Source organism: Phasianus colchicus, chromosome 2, assembly GCF_987193195.1.
Source record: "Phasianus colchicus chromosome 2, bPhaCol1.hap1.1, whole genome shotgun sequence".
Classification (NCBI taxonomy): domain Eukaryota; kingdom Metazoa; phylum Chordata; class Aves; order Galliformes; family Phasianidae; genus Phasianus; species Phasianus colchicus.
Window position 1 is genome coordinate 100,098,531 of NC_143437.1, and position 24,895 is coordinate 100,123,425.

General features: G+C 37.8%; 1 protein-coding gene across 1 annotated transcript in view; it reads left to right on the forward strand.

Annotated features, from left to right (window-relative positions):
• KCNS3 (potassium voltage-gated channel modifier subfamily S member 3) overlaps positions 1–20,826 on the forward strand; it is a 58,438-nt gene extending 37,612 nt beyond the window's left edge. Inside the window, exon 2 of the transcript XR_016464851.1 lies at positions 20,553–20,826. The gene's annotated coding sequence lies outside the window, so the exon portion shown is untranslated. The remainder of the gene's footprint in view (positions 1–20,552) is intronic.
• The last annotated feature ends 4,069 nt before the right edge of the window (positions 20,827–24,895 follow it).

A 24,895-nucleotide genomic window follows, 5' to 3' on the forward strand; every position in this document is an offset into this window, starting at 1 on the left:
AAAGTCCTCCCTCACTGTTTATTTTTCCTAAGACATCATGGGATAGCAGGACTCTGTTCAGTGCTAGCAAAAAGCTATTGTCTTTTATTCTGTTACTGTGTGACTGTTGGTTTTGACAAAATCAGGGATTTGTTTTGCATGCTCAACTAATGATTTCCATACATCTGTAGCACCAGTAAACTACCTGAATCTTGGAAATGCTTCTGGTCCCAGTTTCAGATTGAACTAGCTCATTTTACTGGACACAAATGCATGTGGACACTTGGATCATAATTCCATTGCTGTGCATCACAACCCAACAAGAGATCTGTCACCCCTGCCTCCCAATCCTCTCCCAACCCCAAATCAAATGCTCATACTTCTCTAATATAGCTGTCTGTCATAAGTTTTCCAGAGGCTATGTGCAGTGTGGAAGAAGCATGCATACCTGAACTTTCCTTGGGAATGCTGAAGATCAATTGCATTACTGATATTAACAAACCTCTCTTTATGCCCATTATCTGAGGGACATAGTTAATGGCATAGTGCTGATGATTGATGGTTGAACTAGATGATGCTAGTGGTCTTTTCCAACCTTAATGATTCTTTGATTCTATTCTGTGATTCGTTGTGAGGTCCTTTTGGCATAGTAGATATTAGTAGAAGGAAGATTTTAAACAAGAGTCAGATGAAGCAGCCATTTTCATTAGTTAACTCTCGTACTTTACAAGCTTAGCAGATGTTCCTAGCAGTGGTCAAACTAAGCTGTGGAGTGAACACAGATTAGAAAATACCTGTGTTGGACATCTCTCTGAACATGAAGGTAACACAAAGCCCAGAAGTGTTTGTATGTTAGACAACATAATTGTAGCCTAATGATTCTCTTTTGCCTTCAAAACAGTGTGGAGAGCTCTAGCTGAGATCCACTGGAGGTGAGAGATGGGATGCAGAAAAGCAGCCAGTTGCAGACAGCTGCTAAGCAAATAAACTTTGTTCTGTGCTAGTCCCTGTCTGAGTTTGCACAAGGCAGTGGCAGCTAAGGAACTGCTGAACTGCCAGGTCTGTGCATCATGTCCTAGGCTTACCAGCATTTATCAGCCTTTCTAGCCATTTTGTTTCATTACAGCACAAAGAATTTACTTTAACTTTGACAAGTGTTATTGCTGGTAGAATGACTGAGAGTCTGAATTTATCATTAACTGATAAATTGGCTTGGGAATGATTTATTTGCATAAATATGAAATACAAGATTCAGCATGGACTAACGGGTAATCCTTTCAACTCCTCTTGATCTGACATATTTCTAGCCTATGAAAGAAGAAGTAGAATAGAAAAAGGATAAGTTAAGAGATCTGGTGACTTTGGTGATTATAAATGAATTAGACAATAATATGATTTCTGTCTTTTCTTGGGGACAGATGATAGCAATTAGCTTGTCCATAGCCCATAAGTGTAAGCAGTAAAAAATACTATTACTTGGGACTTTGAGGCTTAATTAAACAGATGGTTTGATTTAACCATGTTGTTTTACTTGATAACATTTCCTCACAAAATAGATTGGAATAAACAGTTTCTCTTCTCTGGTTCCTTACTTCTGTACTGTAGATTGAAATTCTTTAAACCACCTCACTGGAAGTGGAGATTTAAAACTCAATGAATTAACGTGATTTCTGCAAGAGATTTTGGGCAGTGTTTTTCTAGTCTATGAAAGATAATATTATTTTGTGAAAAGATGTTTAAAATAACTAGAATGTTTGCTATTCCTCTGAGGCATGCAGGCTTTCTCCTGCTGATCTGTTTAAGTTTAGAAGATGTCATAAATCAGGTTATTAATAGCATGATCCAGAGGGTCAGTGTTCATCAGTAGGCAAAAAATAGATAAAAAAGTAATTTGAAGTATTTGAAGATGGGTTAATATATCTCAAACTTGTAATGAAGATCTGTGTATTGAACCTAGACACCTTTTAATGTTTTCCTTTGGATTATTGAATAGGAGTAGACTGTCAGAGATGATAGCTAAAACTTTTGAACACTTTCTACAAAAGTGGTGTTTTACAAATGATTTCTTGCCGTGTGTGGCCATCAAAAGGATTTTCCTCAGCAGTCTATGTGTTACTACTCATAGCTATGGCATTCAGTAACATTTGTTTCTTGGTGCTGAATGAAGCAAGACATCATAAAGTGAAAATTCAAAACTTCTAACTGTAGTATCAGGTATTTGGAATACAACTTGTCCTTCACTATACTGGGAAGAAGCTGGACAAAGTAACTAATTCATCCGGCTTCAAAACTGAATAGATTCTCCCAGAAGATGGCAGTGCACCTATGAGTAGTGTTCTCCTGCCAGCTTTGCAAGCCACAACATTTCTAGCTATTTTTTTTCAATATTTTGTGCAGTAACAAAACCAAGTATTGAAAGTTGGGTGTGGACCCAAATGGCAGTTTTGATCCTGAAATTGGAAGTGGACAGTGTTGTTCCACAAAGCTCCTGTGTGCTGCATGGATGAGTGGGCTGGACACTATGGAGCAGGCTGGCAAATTGCTTAGCATTTTGCTACACCCAGCAGCATGCTGAAGATCCCCTTTCCCCTGGAATCCTTCAAATAATCCCTATCCAAAGCCCACATTCATAACTTTAAAATGTGTGTCAGATCTTAAAATGTCATTGCTCACAGAAGAAAATTAGGACAACAGTAAGAAACGCGGGAAATTACAACATTTAAAACTTTGGCCAAGTTACTCTTCTGCTTCCCTGATTCTCAATGAAAAATTTCTTTAATCAGATAGGGATCAGTAGCATATGTTCAGAAATACCAAGATCAACTACTTCTGTATCAGCTCTAGTCTAAGAACAATCAGTAAGTGCTGTAAGTGTAGGGATATTTCCAGTTTGGTTAGTATGGCAGTAGCTGAAGTGTAGATTTTCAAAGCAGAACTATTTAATCTTTCAGAAATGTATCTACTCCTTATCATTTTATTTATTTCAGAATATTCAGTACGGAATGCTAATATCTTTTTTAAAATAATCCATATTCATCTGTAGCTATAATTTGCAGAAAACAAACAAACAAATAAAAAAATAACCAAAACATTAGCTCCTCTTTTATGAACTGTTTATGTGAGTCTTTACATGTATGGACAAGCTCTTTTCGTGGTGTACCTGAATGAGGAGATGTTTGTAAAGAGCAGAGGGGGAACTGAAGGGGCTTTAGAAAAGCAGCAATGCTTACAGGTAAATTTTGGATCTCAACTTTGCCACTCATGTCACATATAGTTAGAGAACACGGAAATATTTATTCGTGGCAGCTTAGCCTGAAAAAAGTTCTGATGTGACTCATTTGTAACATTTATTTAGTTTTCCAAGCAGCAGAAATGCATTGACAGTGGAGGAAAAAAAAAAAAAAAAAAAAAAAAAGTAAAAATTGCAGCTGTTTCTGTAATGTAAAGAGGAGATGAAAACCAATTGTGTGTTCTTGTCCTGCAGTCAAATCTAATTGCATACTCTTGTTTTACTGTTTAGAAACTGTGGGTGCTGATTTTACTAAGCTAACATGAGCTGCACCATTTCCTTTGCCAAAATTAAGCAAGAAATTTTGTTGTTGTTGTTTCGCTTTCCTCCTGCAGTAATTCATGTGAGCTGTGAGACACATTAAGTTTTGAATTTCTAGATGTCAGCCCTCTGTTTAAAAGTGCATTTGTTTTCCTCATGATATCACCATCCTTAGCCTCTTGGAGGACTCCTCTGTGATTGGATCCCTCCTGAGTGAGCATAAACTCAATCGGACAAAATCAGCCTTAGCACTGCATCTTCCTGTTGAAGTAGCCAACAGACCTGTCTATCACATCCTTAATGGACAAAATCACAATCCTTAAATTCAATAAAGGGGACGGTGAAAGATTTGATCCTGTCACTCACTCACCAGTAGATACTATTTTGCCGGTTCTCATTTCACCACCCCTGTATCTACTGGCAGCCATCCTTCCCTTTTGTCAGAAGAGGGCTTACATTAAATCTAACACTCTCTCCTTTTTAATACTCACCTTTTTAACACAATTCCTCTGATGCCTGCACGACTCGCACTACTTGTGTGACTGACTAAGCTTTGGGGTTCTATGCAACTGCTCCATACTGTGTGTTGGCATTTGCTGCTGCCACTGTGTAACCTGGATATGCTGTGATGTGTATATGATACTGCTTGCTATTTCCTTGCTCCTTCTGTGTGAAATATTAATAAAAGTGAGAATTATCACTAGTCAAACTGTGCAGATATCTTGGCTGACTATTCCGCAATAAGGCAAGCTACCTCAGCACCAATAAAATGTTGACATTACTCTTTATTTGTGTATTTTTTTCACAGTAGTATTTTTTAGTGAATTTTCCATCTGTAACCACACTGCTTAATGTAAAAGCGGCCATATGATTTGGTCCAGCACAATGCAAATTCTGTGACCCTTAAGCTAGAAAATATTTATATTATAGGCAAAAAATGTATTGCTAAAAACGGACAGATCAGGATATGTGGTTTATTGTACAGTCAGTGGTTGATGGAGTATTTTTATTTTCCTTTCCAATGTGCATGTGAATTATAAATAAAATTGCTGTGTTTTCTATAATTAAGGCATTAAATTCAACCTCTGTCAAAGGGTATTGTGATTAAAATTGTGTGATTCAGGTTCTTACGGTACTGAAATTGACCTACTTCTTTCTTCTACTGGAATTTCATTTATCTTTTGGGAGCTGAAAGGAACTTCATACACAGCCACAATTTTGTCTGCTTTGTGCTTAATATGGATCATTCTGTCTTTGCTAAAAGCTTTTCATTTCACGGGATATACTTAAAATACTTGAAATACATTGACTTCATTCTGAAAGCTCAGTCATGTCTTTGCTGTTAAGATAGAAAAATGGTGAAAGCTGGTTGCAGACTTCAAGTGATAATTGACTGCAACTAATAGTTTAAAGCTTACAGAGCTCCCCTAGGAAACAGGAGAGCCAAGTCCGAATTACCCTTCAGCCAAAGTGGGTTCAAATATGCCTCTCCCAGGCCAGTTCTCACCTGAAACTCATCCCTTTGATGTAATCATGTCCATGGACAGAAATTAGCAAGGAATAGTTTGCTGAGACGGGTCACGCAGGCATCCTACAGACACAGATAGCATTTGACTAATTTGCACTGACTTGTCCACAGTCTTCCTACAGCCCCTGATGGTGCTGTAGTCTCACAGTCTGCTGCTTTTCAGTATCTAAAGGGGGGGCTGTAGGAAGGAAGGGGACAGACTTTTTAGCAGGATCTGTTATGATAGAACAAGGGGAAATGGTTTCAAATTAAATGAGGGGAGATTTAGACTGGATATGAGGAAAAAGCTTCTTATGATAAGTGTAGTGAAGCATTGGCACAGGTTGTCCAGAGAGGTGGTGGATACTCCATCCCTGCAGACACTTAAGGTAAGGCTGGGTGGGGCTCTGAGAACCTGATAGAGCTGTAGCTGTCCCTGTTCATCACAGGGCAGTTGGACTAAATGGATTTAAGGGTCCCTTCTGATTCAAATGATTCTATTATTTCTATCCCAATGCTGAACATTCTTAAGCATCTCACTACTTTGAATGTCTTGCAAACCAATCTTTTTATTACTGGTGAAATTCTAATATCAGTCTGGGTAGCCTGAAGATCATACTAGAAAATACTAGATTCATACTAGAAAAAGAAAAAAAAAAAAAATAATCCCAAACTGGTCCTGAAGGATGTTGTGGGGCTGCACGTATTTCATTTGGAATCTGAAAACAGTTCATTGAAAACAGCTAATCCATGAACATGGGTATTGATTTTGCTGATGGCTGAAGCAGAATTAAGAAGGTAGACCAGTCATACCACGTATCTTGAGTATAGTCTCAGACTGCAAGTACAACATTATCATTAACAATCAGAACTTATACTGTCTAGTGTTTACAAAGGACCTGGTTATGTTTGGGAATTGTCACAACTCTTCTCTCATTACCCATTTCATAAGCTTCTCCATCTCTCTTTTTAATTTAAGGTGCAGACATACATCCATTGTGTCATCTAACCTTGGAATATATGCACTTTCATGAGTAGTTCCTATCCAATAGACACCACACCTCCAGTAGAGATCTGAATTTGTGCCTTTTCCTGACAAGTCCATGTCCCAGGCAGGCAGGATAAGCTATTACCACTAGGTGCTGACATTTCCTGAATACAGTGTATGCATCACAAAGGTAAGATGTCAATAATTACTATTGTCAGTGAAGTTTAAGGAATACTCAGGTCTTTTTGAGGCTTTCAATATACTTCAATTTCTCTACTACCACAGAAGGAATGCAAATGTTTCCAATGGAAGTAATCACACTGCAATATTTTTAGATCTATGTAGCTCAGTCCTTTGGCTGTTTTAGGTTCTTAAGATCACTTTGAGTTTGGCCCTAAATTTTTAGGGTTATAAATAATTCTCAGGTCAAGACAATTTATTCTTTTTTCCTAGTGAATCACCTTCAGATTTGAATGAAATACAGTTACACAGCAGGAGAAGGGAACATTGCATTGTAGATAGAGCATTTTTTGTCTGAATTTCTGTGTCAGGGCATGCATTAAATTACTAATAGTGGCAATGCCATCTCTGGAACCAAAAGTGCTGAGTAAGATTTGCAATTGAAAAGGAATGCAATTCTAATTCTCCTCTTCGAGCTGAAAACACAAAGTTTCCGAAAGCCAGTACATCAGGTTATTCTGACTGGAATAGTCACCATAAAAACAATGATGATGTTTACTTACTGTAGTTTACTTTTAATTTGATTATACGTATGCACATATACATTATATAAACATAAAATCTGTGTATTTGTTTATGAGTATCAGTGTGTTTAACTAACTCTTTCAGTACATGCACATAATATCATTGATTCTCACGCACTCTTTTGGTTTTCAATTTTCTGCAAATGGTTTGATAACAGAGAGTTTTCAGAAAATCCTTGTCTCAGTATGAAATGTAAAACTCAGAATGTCATATCCATGACAGCCTTCTTTCACAATACCCATTTTTTTATATGTTGTGGCTATAACGATAGACACTGGACCTAAAGCACCTTGCATTGTATTGGCAATTTTCATCAGCTTCTGATATGACATTGATAATATTGAAAGGAGTTATTTGGGAAAAGAGGAGTTAAGAGAGGGACAGAATTTTTTTCATAATCTAAGAGGAGTTCTGCTGCAGAGCCAGTAGCAAACGTGGTGAGGGTTGGGTTCCAAAAGAGTTTACAGGTCTTTTTTTTTTTTTCCAAATCCATTTTTTTAAAATATATTTTTTTCTCTCATGGCTTTGTATACTTTAAGAAATGGGGAGTAAGACTCTCGTACATTTACAATAGATCTTAATAGTTGCAAAAGATGTGTGCCAGTTGTCCAGAGCTGGTTTGATTATCAAGAAAGATACGTGACAACCTGAGACAACTCTCTACATATAATTAGGCTGTTGATACAGTGTCTGTGAACTATTTTGGCCATGAGGCAAATATTTTATTTTCAAAAGGGATTTGTTTAAAATCACTATCCTAAGAAACATCTTATCTCTTCCCAGAATTCTGGGTTCTAGAGTTCAGAGTTCTTCCCAGAGCTTGCAGATGTGGTTGCCAAGCCACTCTCCATCATATTTGAAGAGTTGTGGCTGTCAGGCAAAGTCTCCAGAGAGTAGAAAAAGGGAAACTTTCATTTACAGGAAAAGGAGGAAGGAGGAGCCAAAGAACTACAGCCCGGTGAGCCTCACCTATTTACCTGGGAATGTTGTAGAACAGATCCTCCTGGAAGAGTCTTGGGTCATATCAACCATTGGCTACTAGCAATGTTCAAAAGATTTTGTAAGTATACAAAAGTATTTTTTCTATCCCATTCTTGGAAGGCAGGAAAATGAGACAGAGAAGATGCCGCAGAAACTCTTGTTGTTTCAGGAGGGAATCCTTAGCCCTGGGAGGATCATTTGTTAACTCATAAAATAACTCCCAACTGTGACCTCAGATAGCAGCTGGAACATAAGAACCTGCTATTTAATGAGGTGAATCACATGCAATCTTTTGGCTTTTCCCTGAGAAGTTGCCTGGGAGGAGCTAACACCAGAAGATAAGCACATGACTAAGTAGTAATTTCAGGTGCATCAAGAATTTAGAGGCTGTTTTTCCAGTCTCCTTTCCCTGTTTTCCTGCACCACCCAAAGCAGAAGGTAAAAGAGGGTAGGTGGGGGGGAAGGTGTTTTTAGTTTGTTTTTAGTTTTCACTGCTCTCATCTATTCATAATAAGCAATAAATTGTATTAACTTTCCCACACTGAGTCTGTTTTGCCCATGACAGTAATTGATAAGTAATCTCCCTGTCTTTATCTCAACCTGTCAGCTTTTTCTTCATTAAATTTTCTCCTCCTTTCCTTCTAAAGAGAGGAGTGAGAGAGCAGCATGGTGGAGCTGAGCTGCCCACCCATATTAAAACCCTGTACACATGAACATAGGTTCATGTGGGAGCATGAACTATGACCTATGGGAAGCCCACATGGGATCAGTTCAGGAAAGACAGCATCTCATGGAGGAAGGACCCCATGCTGGAACAGAGACAGAGTGATGATGAAGGAGCAGAAGAGACAAAGCATTAGGGACTGGCTGCAGCCCCCATTCCCTGTTCCCCTGCACTGCTTTTAGTTCTTAGTGCTCTTATTTGTTATTAGTAGGCAATAAATTACAATTTTCTCACTTGTTCTCAGTATGTTTGCCTGTGACAGAGATTGGCTAATGATATCCTTTTATTTATCTTAACCCATGAGCATTTGTTTCATTACATTTTTCCTCTTGCTTACTTCAGGAGGGGAAGTGAGGGAGCAGCTGTGTGGTGCTTAGCTGCCTACTAGTGTGAAACCACCACAGCATCATCCCGCACTGGTTGTTTGCTAGGCACTCCTTTCACCAGAATTTTGAAAACCTTGCATTAGTTTAGAGGAAAATGGTATCTGATACATATAACCATGTCAGCAAATTCAGTGAGTGCACCATATTTGGATAGCAGCAGGAAGACTGTAACCAAATCTGTATTGGAATACAGCCATAGCCTTCTTGGGATAATGCCTTTTCTGTTGCACAGGATTTAGTTCCCTCTGTAACACATCTTGCCTCTGTTAGCACCACCCTTCTGTTGGCCTTTGGTGTTGATTGCATACTCAGATTACACAGCAGTTGAAAGTGTCTGAAATTGATTTCAATTAAGATGCTACAAAATAGGGTGGAGAAGGTTTAGCAACAACATTTAATGAAATTTTTTTTTTGGAGTTAGCTCAAGGATTCAGAGTCATGACTATTGTATCCTACATCTGGTTTCTCAATGGTCATTTTTCGAACAACAACTCAAGCACCTAGAAAGTGTTCATCCCTGCTACCTATTCTGCCAGGCTGCTGCATTCAATTTTGTATAAGAAGTAAGTGATGGAACCAGTAAGTAATTTGTAGCATAACTAAAGTGATGCACTTCTGACTTCCTTCAAAACCTCAGAGGACAATAGCATTTTCTTATCTTTATCTTACGGTTCCAGCATATGATATTAATTGCAATAAAAGATGCTGAGTTCCGCTGATTAAGAGTTCAGTATAGATGAAGGATAATTAATTAGCTTTTATAAAGTGCTTTGAAATCCTAGTGTGATTCAGTGGTGATATTTAGAAGTATGTGTTTGCTTCTTTCTCCAAGTAATGTTTCCTTCTGTGTATTTTGTTGTTTCTGCAAATCTTTACGCACACACTTACTGTTAAGCACATAAGCTGTTTCTTTCAAGTTAATTGGACTATATGCATTTGTGGAAATAGAATTCCCTTTAGATACTCAGTAAATATCACCACTTTTTGTATAGTTATTTAATAACATGTATTTATTAAATCAAATCAATACAATTAGCTATTTATTACTTAAAAGAAGCTAAATTTTAAGAATGTTTGCAATTATCTTCATTATCATATCCCACTTTCCTCATGCACGTATCAATTTTCCACTGAAAGCTTTAGCACAAAAAAACCTAGGCTATTCCAAGACATGAGCATTATTTATATTTGTTTATATTACAAAAGATCCTGAAGGTCTGGCTTACAGACAAAAAGCTCTTTAAATTAAGCAAATATAATGTCAGAACAAGTTGCATTCCCTGCTCTTGAGTGCTTCATAGGCAAGTTAAAAAAAGAACCAAAACTGTTCATTCTTGGATAGAAGGGGGGAAGCAAGGATGGGTAGCCCTGGGAGGAATGCAGAGACATTGCCTTGATATAATTAATACCAGACAGGGACACCAAGGGCAAGAAGAAAATCTTCTTTAGGAATTTCAGTAAAAAAAGGAAAACTATGGAAAATATGAGCCCTCTCTGGAAGGAAATGAGAGACCAGGTTACCTGAGGAATAGAGAAGGCTGAGATACTCAATGACCTTTTGCCTCAGTCTTCACCGACAAGTGCTTTAGTCACACTGCCCAAATCACAGTAGGCTAAAGCAGGGGTTAAGATGATGAAGAACCACTCACTGTGGGGTAAGATCAGTTTTGAAACCATCTAAGGGACCTCAAGGTGTACAAATCAATGGGAAGTAATAAAACTCCTGATGGAACTGGTGAAAGAATTTGTTAAGCCACTACCCATCATATTTGAAAGTCATGGCAGTCTGGTAAAGTTGCCACTGACTGGAAAAGGGAAAACATTATCTCAATTTCCAAAAAGGGAAAAAGGAAGACTTGGGGAACTACAGGGTGGTCAGTCTCATCTCTGTGCACAGAAATATTGTGAGCAGATATTTCTACTCCTAGAAACTAAGGAGTTTCTAAGCAGTTGCTAAGGCGTATGTGATGAGTGATGGGCAATAGAGCGTCACTTAGGGCAAAGTGTGTGTGTGAGACAAATTTGATGGCCTTTTATGTTGGGGTCACAGCACTGTTGGATAAGGTAGAGGCAACTGCTATCATCTACCTGGACTTGTGTGAAGCATTTGATATCGTCTCTCATGACATCCTTGTCTCTAAACTGAGGAGACATGAATTTGATGTATGGACCTCTTGGCAGATAAGGATTTGGCTGGATAGCAGAACTCAGAGTTGTGGCCAATGTCTTGATGTCTAAGTAGACACCAATCACAGAATAACTGAGGTTGGAAAAGACCTTCAAGATCATCCAGTCCAACCATCCACCTATCACCAATAATACTCACTAAACCATGTCCCTTAACAAAATCCAAGTTTGGATTCTAATTCCAGTGCCTGACCACTCTTTCAGAAAAGTAGTATTTCTGAATGTCCAGCCTAAATCTCCCCTAGCACAGCTTGAAGCCATTCCCTCTAGTTCTATCACTAGTTTCACAAGAGAAGAGGCCAACCCCCAGCTCAGTACAACCTCCCTTTGGGTAGTTATAGAGAGCAGTAAGATCTCCCCTGAGCCTCCTCTTCTCCAGACTGAACAATCCCATCTCCTTCAGCCGCTCCTCATAAGGTTTGTCGCCCTTCTTCAAACCCACTCCAGGGCCTCAATATCTTTCTTGCAGTGAGGGGCCCAAAACTGCACACAGTACTCAAGGTGTGGCCTCACCAGAGCTGAGTACAAGGGAACAATCATTTCCCTGTTTCTGCTGGCAGCACCATTCCTGATGCAAGCCAGGATGCCATTGGCCCTCTTGGCCATCCGGGCACACTGCTGACTCATGTTCAGCCAAGCATCAATCAATACCCCCAGGTCCATTTCTTCTGTGCAGTCTTCCAGCCACTCTACCTGTAATGTTGCTTGGGGTTGTTGTGGCCAAAGTGCAGGACCTGGCATTTGGCCTTGTTGAACCTCATCCCACTGGCTTCAGCTCAGCTATTCAGCCTATCCAGATCCCTCTGTAGGGCCTCACTACCCCCAGCAGATCAACACTTCCAGCCAACTTGGTGTCATCCGCAAACTTACTGAGGATACACTCAATGCTCTCATCCAGGTCATCAATAAAGACATTTTAGAGGACAGGCCCCAGCACCGACACCCAGGGAACACCACTCGTGACAGGTTGCTAGTTGGATTTAGCTCCATTCACTACCACTCTCTGGGCCCGGCCCTCCAGCCAGTTCCTTATCCAGCCAAGAACATACCTGTCCAAGCCATGGACTGCCAGCTTCTGCAGGAGAATACTGTGGGAGACAGTGTCAAAGGCCTTGCTGAAGTCTAGGTAGACTACATCAACAGCCATTCCCTCGTCAAACAGACGGTTCACTAGATCATAGAATGATCAATGATGATCTGTCATGGCATGCTTGGTAGCAGTCATGGTCAATGTTTAGGCACTGTTATGGGAGTGACTCTGTTTAACATCTTTGTCAGTGATGTGAACAGTGGGATTGAATGCACTTTCAGCAAGTTTGCCAGTAACACCAAAATGATTGATGTGAGCAATATGCTAGAATGAAGGGATGCTAGCCAGAGAGACCCTGACAGATTTGTGAGGCGAGACCATGAATACCTCATGAAATTCAACAGGGCCAAGTGGAAGGTCCTGAACCTGGCCTAGGGCAGTCCTGAACTCAAATACAGGCTGCCAGAGGATGGGTTGAGAGCAGCTCTGGTTGATGAGAAGCTAAATATAACCTGGCACTGTGCACTTCTAGCCCAACCATATTCTGGTCTCCATCCAAAGAAGCATGGTGAGGTGAAGGAGGTGTCTGACTGTCCCTCTCTAAGTCCACTCTTGTGAGGCTCTACCTGATGATCGGAGGACTGGAGCACCTCTCCTATGAAGACAAACTGAGGGAACTGAGCTGCTTCTGTCTGAGAAGAGAAAGCTCTGGGAAGACATTATAGCAGTCCTTCTAAATAAAGGAAAGCTACCAGAAAACTGGAGGAGTGTAGTGATGGGACAAGGGGTAATGTCTTTAAAAGTGGGAGATTTAGGTTAGATATAAGGAGGAAGTTCTTCACCCTGTGGGTGCTGAGGCACCAGAAAGTATCTCAGAGAAATTGCCTCATCACTGGACATGTTCAAAGCCAGGTTCAGTGGGGCTTTGAGAAATCCAGTCTAGTAGGAACTGTTCCTGCCCACGACAGTGGGGCTGGAACAAGGTGGTCTTTAAGATCCCTTCCAAATCAAAGCATTCTATGATTCTGTGATCCCAAACTCACAGTCAACATGTGAAAAGAAGGTAAAAGGCAGAAATTCTGCAGGCAAACATAAAGAAGCTTAAAAGACGAAAGCAATCAGTTTCGATTTATGCCTTCACTGTTAAGGGAAATTTGCCATTGACACCAGTTCTGTAGAGACTTTATCTTCGAATCTGAAGAGTGTGCTTAGCATATTCACTTATATTTACATACTACTTTCATTTTCATAGCCTGAGATAATATAGAGACCTCAATATTTTGATTATAGAAGTAGCTGTGGAATTACATTAGAAAGATAACACTACATTTATCTGATGCTAGATGCCAACAGCTATAACTCATCTCATCGAAGTATTCTGAAATTTTACATCAAGTCTCAAAAGATTTTGCTATTTTTTTCTACAGTGGGATGCACGTTTTATCACCAGCCCCCACCTAGCCCCCACCTTTAAAATAGCATTTTAGTTTTAAAATAAGAACCATCCAGCTCATGAACCATTGGCAAATAACATTTCTTCTTGATTGATTCTGCAACATAACCTCAGTTAAGTGTAGCATGACCAGTTAATTGAAAACTGCTTTCCATTTAGAATTCACTCTCTGCTAGTCAATGATAAATAATTATTTCATCTGGCTCATTTCACATAATAAACTTTAAACACTCAAGCCTGTCACTGACTTTAAAAAAGCAAAGCTATTATTCTGTATTCCACAGCTTTCCAGTACTCTTTATTTTATGTTTCATTCTCCTCTTTTGTGACACTTTTTTACTTTTAAATTGCACTTATTCAGACAAATGGGTAAGACAGCATATTTCATCTGTGCTTCCTTATTTCCCTGAAGATTGTTCCTTACTTGAAATATATTAAAAAAGCTGAGTGAACTCTTTGACACAGCTATTGCGGTGCAGGTGCTATAAACCTGCAAGGGTACATTTTGTTTTCAGAACTGAAATGATCACGTTAGTGTCTGGGAATGAATAGAAATGAACTATGCAAAACAATCAAATTGAGAAACAGATGTTGAAAAAATGTGTATTTTGTATTATCACCTTCAATGCTTCATGCCGGCCTAGAGCAATTTTCAAGTCATCTGAGACCAACTTAGAGCCATATAAAATACCCCGTTAACATAGAAATGAGAAGATGCAGTTCTTTAGATTGTATTTCACTTTGAGACTTCAGATTTTCTTCAGTACTCAGTGAGAAGGTACAGGGTGACATCTACTTTCCGAACTTATCAAAGTTACCAAGTCTTCATTCTGGAAGTGTTCTTCCTGTTCGTATTTCTATGATTAATGACTATGCTATAGGTGACATTTAAATATTTAAATGCATGACTGCAAAATTTTTATGTCTTATTTCTTTGCTTTTTGCATGTTAAATTGATTTGTTCTTTTTTCTTAAGTTTGCAGTGCAAGCATTTTAGAGACTTACCTTCAATTGACATTCACTCTCCAAGTAGCTTTATGGCACTATTGAAATTACTTACAATAACATGCAATCACATATTGAGGTACTGGTTTTGTTTTACATTCACCTTGTTGCTGACAATTGGCAGATCAGCATGCAAAACAGGAATCTCAGCTCAACTACTTGATTTAAGCTAAGTTGAATTTATGCCTCAAGAAAGAAAATAAAATCTAAAATTCTTGTTTCTTAAGCCGTCTCAGATGATTTATTGCAATATATAGAAAAAGAGAGACTTTAAACTGTAATATGGTTAGTGATTTGCATTTAATGGGAAGAGATAATAGCTGAAGAGCTCAATGGAGTGATATTCACATCATCCATTACATCCCCTTCTCATCCAATGTAATCAAAGCCCTATGTAAATTGATTCATTACTGGGAATGTTATGACATTAAAGGTTGAAAAGAAAGAATGCTAAGCCCCTTTTCTCAGACGTGGCATACTTCTGTTTTGAGCAAAATGTTTAGCTTTCTTTTTTATTTAGGTACATCATCAAGTTTGTCTTCCATACAGAAAGAGGACCTTCTGACATTCAGGTGGAACAGATTAAAAAAAAAATAAAAAAAATGTCACAGTAACAACAAATTTAAACTATCAAGCTACCAGATATGATAAAATATTTTGGTAAGTAGATCTCATATAGTTCTACATAGAACATTAGAAGTCTACACTAGGTGTCAGATTCTCCATACTGTTGTACCTGTCATAAACTAAAGGAAATTTCCATAAATGATCTTGAGCTATCACAGTCAGGAGCCACTCATACTGCTAGAAATATTTCTCTTCCTCATAACAGTAATTATTTTATTAGAGGAAAAGAAGTATGATAATTTTCTTTTTATAATCTTGAAACACTTTCATTTGCAACTTTTAATGAAATCCCTGGCTACAAAACAAGAATTTTGGGACAGATGCCGTTATGATAAAAATCATGATCCTGAAGATTTTTAACTGGAACCCTGCAAATAGAGTAAAAGTGTGCATCAGTATATAAGAGGCATAAAAATACCTAAAATAATTTTAAAATATTCAGGAAAGATACATTTCTTGTTAATTCTACTGGTGCTAGAACCAGTAAAGAGTAACTTCTAGCATGATTCTTATTTTCTGTTAATCTTACCATTCCTACAGTGAGAAAAGAATGCTCTCCTAGAAGATCAGAGCAGGGTTCAGATTGCTTCCTTCTGCAAACTTTTTATTACTGAAGAAAACTAGCTATTCTGTTTTCCTTTCTGCATGATGTACTCTGCCCAAGGATTTTGAAAGCCAGTATTTGTGACAGAAATCTCATATCTAACTGACTGCATATGAGGATTGTGTTAAACAGATTTAAATAGAAAGAAACATAACCAAATGTGTATTCATACTTCAGTAATGCATAGACGCCCCTATGCTTAACCAGGCTTGCTCTGTGTTAAGTGCTTATAAACCTACAGACCACAGCTGTAACATGGCACATATATAACACTATAACATGGATATCCCAGATGGGGTGAAAAAAAACCGATGTGGGGTGTGTGATCTCTGAGTTTGATTTGGTCACCGACTTTCCTTGGGGAAGACACCTCGCATCTGCTTCTCTTCTGTTCTTTTCCTCACCAATCTACTTCTCTAGATAGGAAGCAGTTTGTCACAGAGGCTGTCATCGGCTTATCTCAAGCAGTGCTACCTTATACCTCTGTTTTACTCTTTACTCTGCCACATACTGTGTGGCAAGCTGGATCTCATTTGTCATCAGGATTCCTCCTCTATAGGTGACCTAAGACTGATAATTAGCATATTTAACTATTAGTGTAGAACTATACTTGTTTTATACTTGTTTTAATAAGCGGTATTTTGATGTGTTCTAGCCAACCATTCATCTTTTGCATCTATTAGCTCACCTCCTTTAAAAGTTACTCCAGAGATCATGGTCTAATGGATAAGTCCAACATCACAAGTGCTTGGAGAGAGCTCAAAAGGAAACCTAACACCAGTTTCTCATCCAATATAGTAAATGTTTTAGACATCCCATACTTTCCACTCAGCTCATCCCAGGAGACTGTGGTTAAATAGCAGCAGAATAAGTGTTCCTAGATTAACTGTCTCCATTTTCAGACTGCAATCACATTTACAGGATTCACAAATTCAACCATTAGTCAAGAAAACAATGAAAGATTAGGGTTTTAAAAAGAAATCACTTCAGTGTCGACATGAGAACCTGGAACAGGGCAGAGAGTTACGTGGTCGCCTATGACCAAGTATGAAAATGAACTGCAAAAACTTTAAAAGGTCTGGCAGATCTAAGGGACAAATTGTAATTCCTGTAGAAATAGATATGTCAAAACACATAAATAATGTCAAAACAGGAGCAGAAATTCAGAGTATCTTAACAAAGATGTCTGGGCTGTAAGTCTATAAAACAGACTTCAACCCTCTTTGTATATTAGTGACAGAGTATGAATGTAATGTGTTCAAATGTTGCTACAACATTATTAAAATTGCAATAAATGAAGTAAAGCAGTTCTATTTTCTTCTTCATCTCAAGTCACTAACGTGAATGTGATTCTTCACAGTACTTTCAGCAGAAATTTATGTCCTTTCAGTGAAGAATCATAAATCATCTTGTGCACTAGAGCTCAGGTACACGTCACAGATGTTTTTGATATTCTAGATATTTCTAATATACTAAATATTTTGGTCACATATAGTAAAGGTCATATAAAAAATCTTTCACCCTCCCTATCTAGGTATTATAATATTACTCATTATCTAGATATTATAATATCTAAATAGATAGATATTATAATGATTAAAGGATTTTCTCTGGATAGATAGATAGACAAATCTGGATGACATAACCTCAAATCAAAACCCAGCTAGGATAGGTATTTATTCAGCAATCAGTACATCCATTTTAATTTATTTGCATCTACAGAGATCATTAAAAGACTGGCATTCTAACGGCACTAATTATTCAAGTTGTTTTCACTGTGCAAGCTTGTCTATTTCTTTATGCTTATAGTCAGGAAGAAGTGTCAGATAAGTAGTATTCATAATCAGATATTCTCTGCAGACAGTCTTATGTCTATCATATTTTATAATAAGTATTACTTGCACACAAATACTAGATAAAGCTCATCTTCCCACTTCAGAACATTGAGTAAGAATGGTTAAGAATGGAAAAGAATATTTTATTTTACCTCTGGAATTTCAATCATAAACATATGGTTGCCCTTATGTTAATCGTTGGTGACTTTAATACAGTTTTTTTAAATTTTTTTTAGAATGTTGGGGAGTCAATGGGAAATGAAGAAACCCCAAATCTAGTTCTTGTCCGTAAAGAATTCATTTGTTACATGATATTGCACTTGGCATGTGTGCAAGCAAGAAATACTGCAGAAACAAGCATTGGTCTTTGACTTTTCAACTTTGCTTGCGTACTTGACTGTTTATTCTGCTATTTATATCTCAAAGTATGGCAGAAATACACAGTAAAATAACTTAAATCAGATACACTGTCTTTCAGCCTTCTTTACTTAAAAAGGGGAAAGAATCCCAGAAGTAATATAAATTGGAGAAGAACACATCTTTATTTTGCCTAACCCAGAATGCTTCAGTCCAGCTTTGGCCTCTCTGATGCCCTCAACAGGCCATGATATTTTACATTGCTCCCAGAATACAATCAAAATTTTGCAGTAGAATTGCTTATGAAACTAAAACCTTTTTTTAACAAGCAAAATTTCTAAGGGTGTGGAAGAAACAAAATATTAGTCTAATGAACTCACTAGGACTAGCCAAAAGATAGCTTAGAAGAGACTTTTCCTTCAGATCATTATTAACGCAGTATGCCTTCCACAAGAAAGCTCAAAATGACTGTGCTCAAATGTTTTGTTGTTGTTGTTTGTTTATTTAGTTGTTTGTTTATTTATTTATCCAAATGGAGAACCTAAGCATCATTCTTAATTTCAGGTCCTCAAAATCTGCTTTCATTGATCACCCGGGCAGAATGAGTTGGAAGAAATTGCTTTCAGATCCTGCCAGCATACTCTCAATACTAAGGACTAAGATATTGTGAAGGTGGTCTCTTATGGATGGTTACTACCTTTGTTTTCTTAGTTTAACCTAAACATACTCAACATAAACACTGTGCATTCTGAATCTTGCATTTCTTTCAGTTTGTCATTTCAATGCAGTAACTAAGATGTCATTACACATCCAATCAAAATTTAGGACCCCTCTTTAAGTGGCACCATACAAATGTAAGTTTTGCACAAAACTACTTTTTACCATTTATTCAAATATAATTCATAATAATGAGTTATAACCTACCTGTGTGCTTCTGAAATCTGAAGGACAAAGTTGTCCCTTCCCATTTCTTCCTCTACTTTAATCTTCTACATTCTTCCTTGTCTTTGGCTGTATTTCCTAGCCTTTTTCCTTCTTGACTGAAGGATATCTTCATTCTCCCATTCAGTCTCGTTGCTGACATTGAACTAACTTAATGACAGAAGCAGTCAACCTTCAGCAATCATGAGGAAAACTACATCCAAGGATGTCTTCAATAGCGGAAGAAAAACTTCCTAATTTTCAGTAGCTGTTCTTAAAACCCCATCCATAAGTAGACAACTAGTGCTAGCTATATGCAACATGAAAAAGTGATGCAGAGACTGTGGGATAACTGAAGTGTGTAGTCACCTCAAGTGAATTCTGAAAATGAATACTGTTAGAATTTAAGATGTCAGCTGAAGAAGAAAAATGAGAATCTGAAAACCTCAGTTCCTCGCATGCCTTGTTATCACTGATGAAACTGCAAGTGTGCCTAAGGCTCTGCTCTGCATATGCTTCTTTCTGTGACTGTCTTACCTGGATCCAAACTGGGACTCTTTCATTAACCTTCCTACTTAGATAAGACTTGATCCAAATGTATCCAAAATGTACCTATGATGTATCTATGGGAATGAAAACAACAGCTTTTATAAGATTAACTAATTGATTCACTGGAAGGAGAAGCAATAATCACTTAATTTGTAGTCCACCCAATCACACTACCCAATCTAGGGTATTGTGAGTAATTCACATTGGGAATAGAGAACACCGCCCATGAGCTTGTATGCTGAAAAGTTTCAAAAACATCTATTGGAAAACATCTGAATTAGAGACAATCTTAGGATCTGTCAGATGTTTCCCATCTTCCTTGAAGCTTCCTTGCTCTGCAGCAAAGCACTGAAGAGTCATTGGACTAAACAGAACATGCAAGAATAAGCACAAGATTTTAATCCTGTTATCAGGAAACTTGCCCAAAAAGGATGAACTGTGGATTCCTTTTCTTGTTCCAAGCAGTGTTTATGTATTAAATGTTAAACAGTTAGTGAATAAAATAAACAAACATGGTTCAGAGCTGGGACTGGAACCTGGTACTTAATCTCCAAGAGAGCTTTGCCATCACTTGCTGCGTTAGGTTATGGAGGCATTTTACTGTAGAAATTCAGAGCAGCCACAAACAGAAATGAATTCTAGCTTGTTGTCCAAGACTTTGCTGGGAAATGTGTGATAACTTTTAACTCAGGTTGATAACTCTTCCCAGGCATGCTACAAAGGGTTTGTGTGCCCAGCTCAAGGCTGAACCTAGCTCATGGAGAGCCAAGGATATTTTTTTCAGAATATAGTGCCTTCAGCACCCGAATATAGTGCCTATAGCAAAACTGCCTGTTGGGAATTCCCACAGGCCTATACTGTCTTTCAAAGCAGAAACCATCTGGGTGACTTTCAGTGCCAGTTTGGGTCATTTTAACAGTTTCACCATGTAAGTCAAACTCCTGTGCTTGGGAACATTCCTTCATGCTGTTTAATTTATTCTTTTAAGCATAGCCAAAGTGATCTATCAAAGTCAAGCAGGAAGCATCCTGTCCTTTCACTAATCTGTTTTTTTTTATTCCACTAATCTTTTTGTGTTTGTATTTTTTTCCCCTCTGGCTGCAGGCAGTGGCCCTTGGTGGTTTCTACAGGAATAACTGTTGTTCATGGAGCATTTGTTGGATGCAGAAGCTGAATGACCTGCACAGTTCAGTGTGTGGACTTTCAGGAGCTTCTCTGCAATACGGAAGCAGGAAAACGTTCAAGAGAAAGAAATTGTGTGAAGGCATCTGTGAAGCAAATTGCTTTTATTGTGTACAACATTGAGGTGCAAGTCTTCTCTTAAATTACAAGCTGTTTTTCTGTGCGTTGGCTGCTTCATAAATATAATTAATGCTACATTATTCCCAAGGGGTACCTGATTGACCACTGTAAGTGATAAATTTTTTCATAAAATTGTCACTGATCATTGAAACTTGCTTTTGTTTTCAGCACTGAATGGAAAAGATCTGCCTGGGCATTCCTGGTCCCTCTACCAGTTCCAGCTGCATGAAATCCTTTTTAATATAAACTTAGTTAACAATTGAAGTACCCTAAAATAGCTGGAAAGTCTATTTCTAGTTTTGGATACCAAAATGCACTAACAAATCTTCAAATGTTCTTTGGCTTATTTTGAACTGCTTGAGGTAAAATGGCCCCAGGATATTAAGCTATTTAGATTATAATAGCCTAGACATTTAAGCACTGACATTTTAGATCTTTGGAGCCTGTATGCCAATGAAGCAATTTACGTAACACATCGTAAACCATGGCTTTGTGTCATAGTGCAGAGGCACCAAGTCTGAAAGTGAAAATTCACCCTTCATTATGCTCAGTGCTGGGTTAACAGCAGGACCTAGTAAGTCATGGAGTGGTGCTCATGCATGCTTGAGTTAAGAGTGAGATAGGGCATTCTGGCCCAGCACTGACTATTGTTACCAGCTTCTTGTAGGTACTCTAAATCAGGGCAGTATCACCTCATTATTGCTTTTAATAAATATTAATTCTCACTGAGTCAGCTACGTGAGCTGGGCTTATCCGACATGCTGCAGAGCTGTCATGTGTTCTGAACAGCAAATGGAACAGATCTTTCTTAAGGAAAAATTAATACTCTTATACTGCTATTCATTTGGATGTTATGTACAAGAAGAAAACATCTGTCAAAGAATAAGTTATTAACAACTTATTGCATTTCTCTACATGTCAACCACCATCTTACTGTTGAGAAGATATATACAGCTTATGGGTAAATCTTATGGATCACCTGTTTGACAGGTGTGACAGTGGAAGTTTATAAGTCCCTCAGTCTTAGTAGAGCTCAATTATTTACATAAATAAAAGAGTATTTTTGAAGTTCATGCTTTTTTGGCTATATTCTACAGATTACAGATCCCAGCTATACTGAGTTATGTATTAACAGCAATAACATGAACCTAGCACTTAAAAAAAAAAGAAAAATAATCTAACAGCATTTTGGAAGTATACTTAAAATGAAATTAGAATTATAGTTAACACTTATGTACCTACTACGTGAGAGCAACTTAGTCTCAAGCTTTAATGTGCCTTGCTATTCTAACTAGTATGTTAGTATCTAACACCGATGTGCCTTGTTGTAGGCAGAACATAGAGCCTTTGTCTATGTTCAGTAGAAAGGTAGCTGCTACCTCAGATCAGACAGTGAGCTTAGATATGAATGCCTTTCTCAGAACTGTCTCTCCTTCAGAACCTACAATGCTGTGTTTCATCTTTGTGCTCCACTGCCAGTTTTCATGAGACTTACATAAAAAGTCATCATCTTGCTGTCTCAGTTCTCGGAGTGAAGGGCTGGCAGGCATGCAGCTTTGCATAAAGCTTTTCTCCATATTAAACTGGAAACTCCTGTTTTCTCCCTTCCCCTAGAACTCTTCCATTTAAAAAATAGTTTCTTGATGTGCATGTGCAGAGCAAACAAGAAGCGTTTTCTTTAAAAAAGTACAGTTGTGTGAATTTGAGCAATATGAGTTATTTTAGTCTGGTAGCTTTTATTTTCCCAGAAACACACATGGTGGGAAGCCCTGTCGGTTATGGATTGCTAGATGTTCCATTTTGTTTTCTTGAGTATCATTCTTAGCAAATCTTTAGTCAAGCCTAAAAAAAAAAAAAAAAAAAAAAAAAAAAATTAGATAGAAAGTGCTTTTTAAAGACCAAAACTACAAATTTATGAGAAATAGGTGAAGACATTTCTAATATTACATTATATCATACTGTGCATTTGCTATAACACGTCTTAAAATGGCTTAACATGGACAGAAAACAACACAACATTATTGATATGGTGGAAAAAGCTATCAGAATATTTACAGCTTCTTCCAAGTCCTTCGTGTGCTTGCATTGGCCATATTAGTTTCTCAGGGATGTTTGTCATGGATGTCCTATGTTACTTTCCTTTTGGATATGACAACTGCATTGTGATTTTTTGTGGACTATTTGTAACACACAAATAGTTTTTTTGTTGGATAGTTTTTCTAAGGATGCAGCAGTTCTTAGAAGTAGCACAAAATCCTCTTTTACATTTAACTTCAGAGTTGCTTAACTTCATCATCCAAGATCAGGACCCGAATTTTAAACTCATATAGAGAATTATAAAGTTAACTTCCTATTATAAAACACATTTAAATTCAGAGAAAGAGCTTGAATTTACTAGCTAGGGAAATTACAGCAAAGCTATAAGCTAATTCTCCCGTACAGTATTTTATAGCTTTGGAAAATCATAGAAGATATCAAGGAAATTTGTCACTTCTGACATTCAGAATACATCTCTCTTTGAAAGCTTTGTCATTCTGTATATATTGTCGTAGGCACATAAGGTGTTTGAGCAGTAGCTTACAGGCAACAGGCCAATCTCTCCTGAGATAACCTGAGAGACAGCGTTATCTCGTTGGTGGATGAAGCCATTTCATATTTACTAGTGCCATCTTCAATTATGTCTACTCAAATCCCATGTCAGTGTGTGTCATAAAGAAAACTGAGCCTTCAGTAAAAGGATTTTTTCACTTAAATTTATAATTATAATTTTACATTAAAAGTAGCTTGCTGATAAATGGCTCAAACATTTTGATAACTTGAAATTTATCAAAAAAAGATTCTGTCAACAAACTATTTTGCAAATTTTATCTGCTCTCTCAATTTCACTACATTATTTTAAATTCACACAGTGTCAATTAACAGCAACATTGCTAATTGAAGATAAATCCACTTTAAATAGACATTGACAAATCAAATATAGAGGATGCATAAAAGTATTATAAAAACTTTAAAAGATAAACCATGAGGATATTAATTTATTTTCTTTAGCAAAAAGAATGTTCTTCACAGTTTCCATGTTTGGAGAATGTGGTTACAAAGGAAACAGTGATGGATTGTTCTCTGTGTCTCGTGTCGCTAGAAGAAAACAGGAATTGGATATGTTTGCAGCAAAGATTTATGCTGGGTATTAAACTTACATTTATCCTTAAGATTTTCTATGAAGCTGTGGTAGAACAGCTACCTATAAAAGTCATGATATCAATTTTCCTTGATGTATTTAAGTAGCTAACAAAAATGTATGGGATCAGCAACCCGTAGCGTTATGCTAAGGCTGTATGTTGGAAATCTTTTGATGGTAAAAATGCAAGGTGAATGCAGGGCTATGAGCAGCAGTCCCTTAGCTTTTGCCATATTCGGAAGAAAACACAGCAGCAGAACTCACTATCTGAACTCTCAACCACCATGGTGCATTTGTGCTGGATGGACTTCAGGAGTGAATTTGGAATTAGAGTCAGGTAGGAAAAGGATTATTCACTGAAGTCAAAGCAAACTGAAGAGAGAACGATTTGAGAATTAGCATCCAGAAGTTCTGTGACACCTTGAGCAAGCTACTGCAGATTTTACAAGCTAGTTAGGCAATGAACCAGCCAACAGGACCCTGGTGGAATTTTCAAAAGCATGTAGACACACAGTGTCTAAATTTTCAAAGGAAATTAGAATATGAGGTGCTTTAAAGATCACACCTGGGGCTATGTGTGTCTACTGTAGTCACAGTGTTACCTTAAAAATATGGCCTCTCTGCAGCCCACTTTCCAACTCTAAAATTGAAATAATAGCCATAACGATAGTATGGTTTTCTTGCAGTGTGGTGGTGAGAGTAACTTTGTTAAAAAAAGACTCAAATTCTCAGGTAGAGCAGAAGAACTAGAACCATCACTCTCCATGCTGATGCTCACATTCAAGGGTGGGCCCCAAACTTCAGCTAGCAAGCCATAGAGGCAACTGCAGGATAGTCAGGGAGGGTGACCCTACAGTCACTTCACAGATAGCACCAGCATGCAAACAGTTGCCTGTGTGTTCATTTTCTTTCTTATCTAAGTGAAGAATTATTTCCTTCTGCTATCGTCATCAGTAGGATTAAGTCA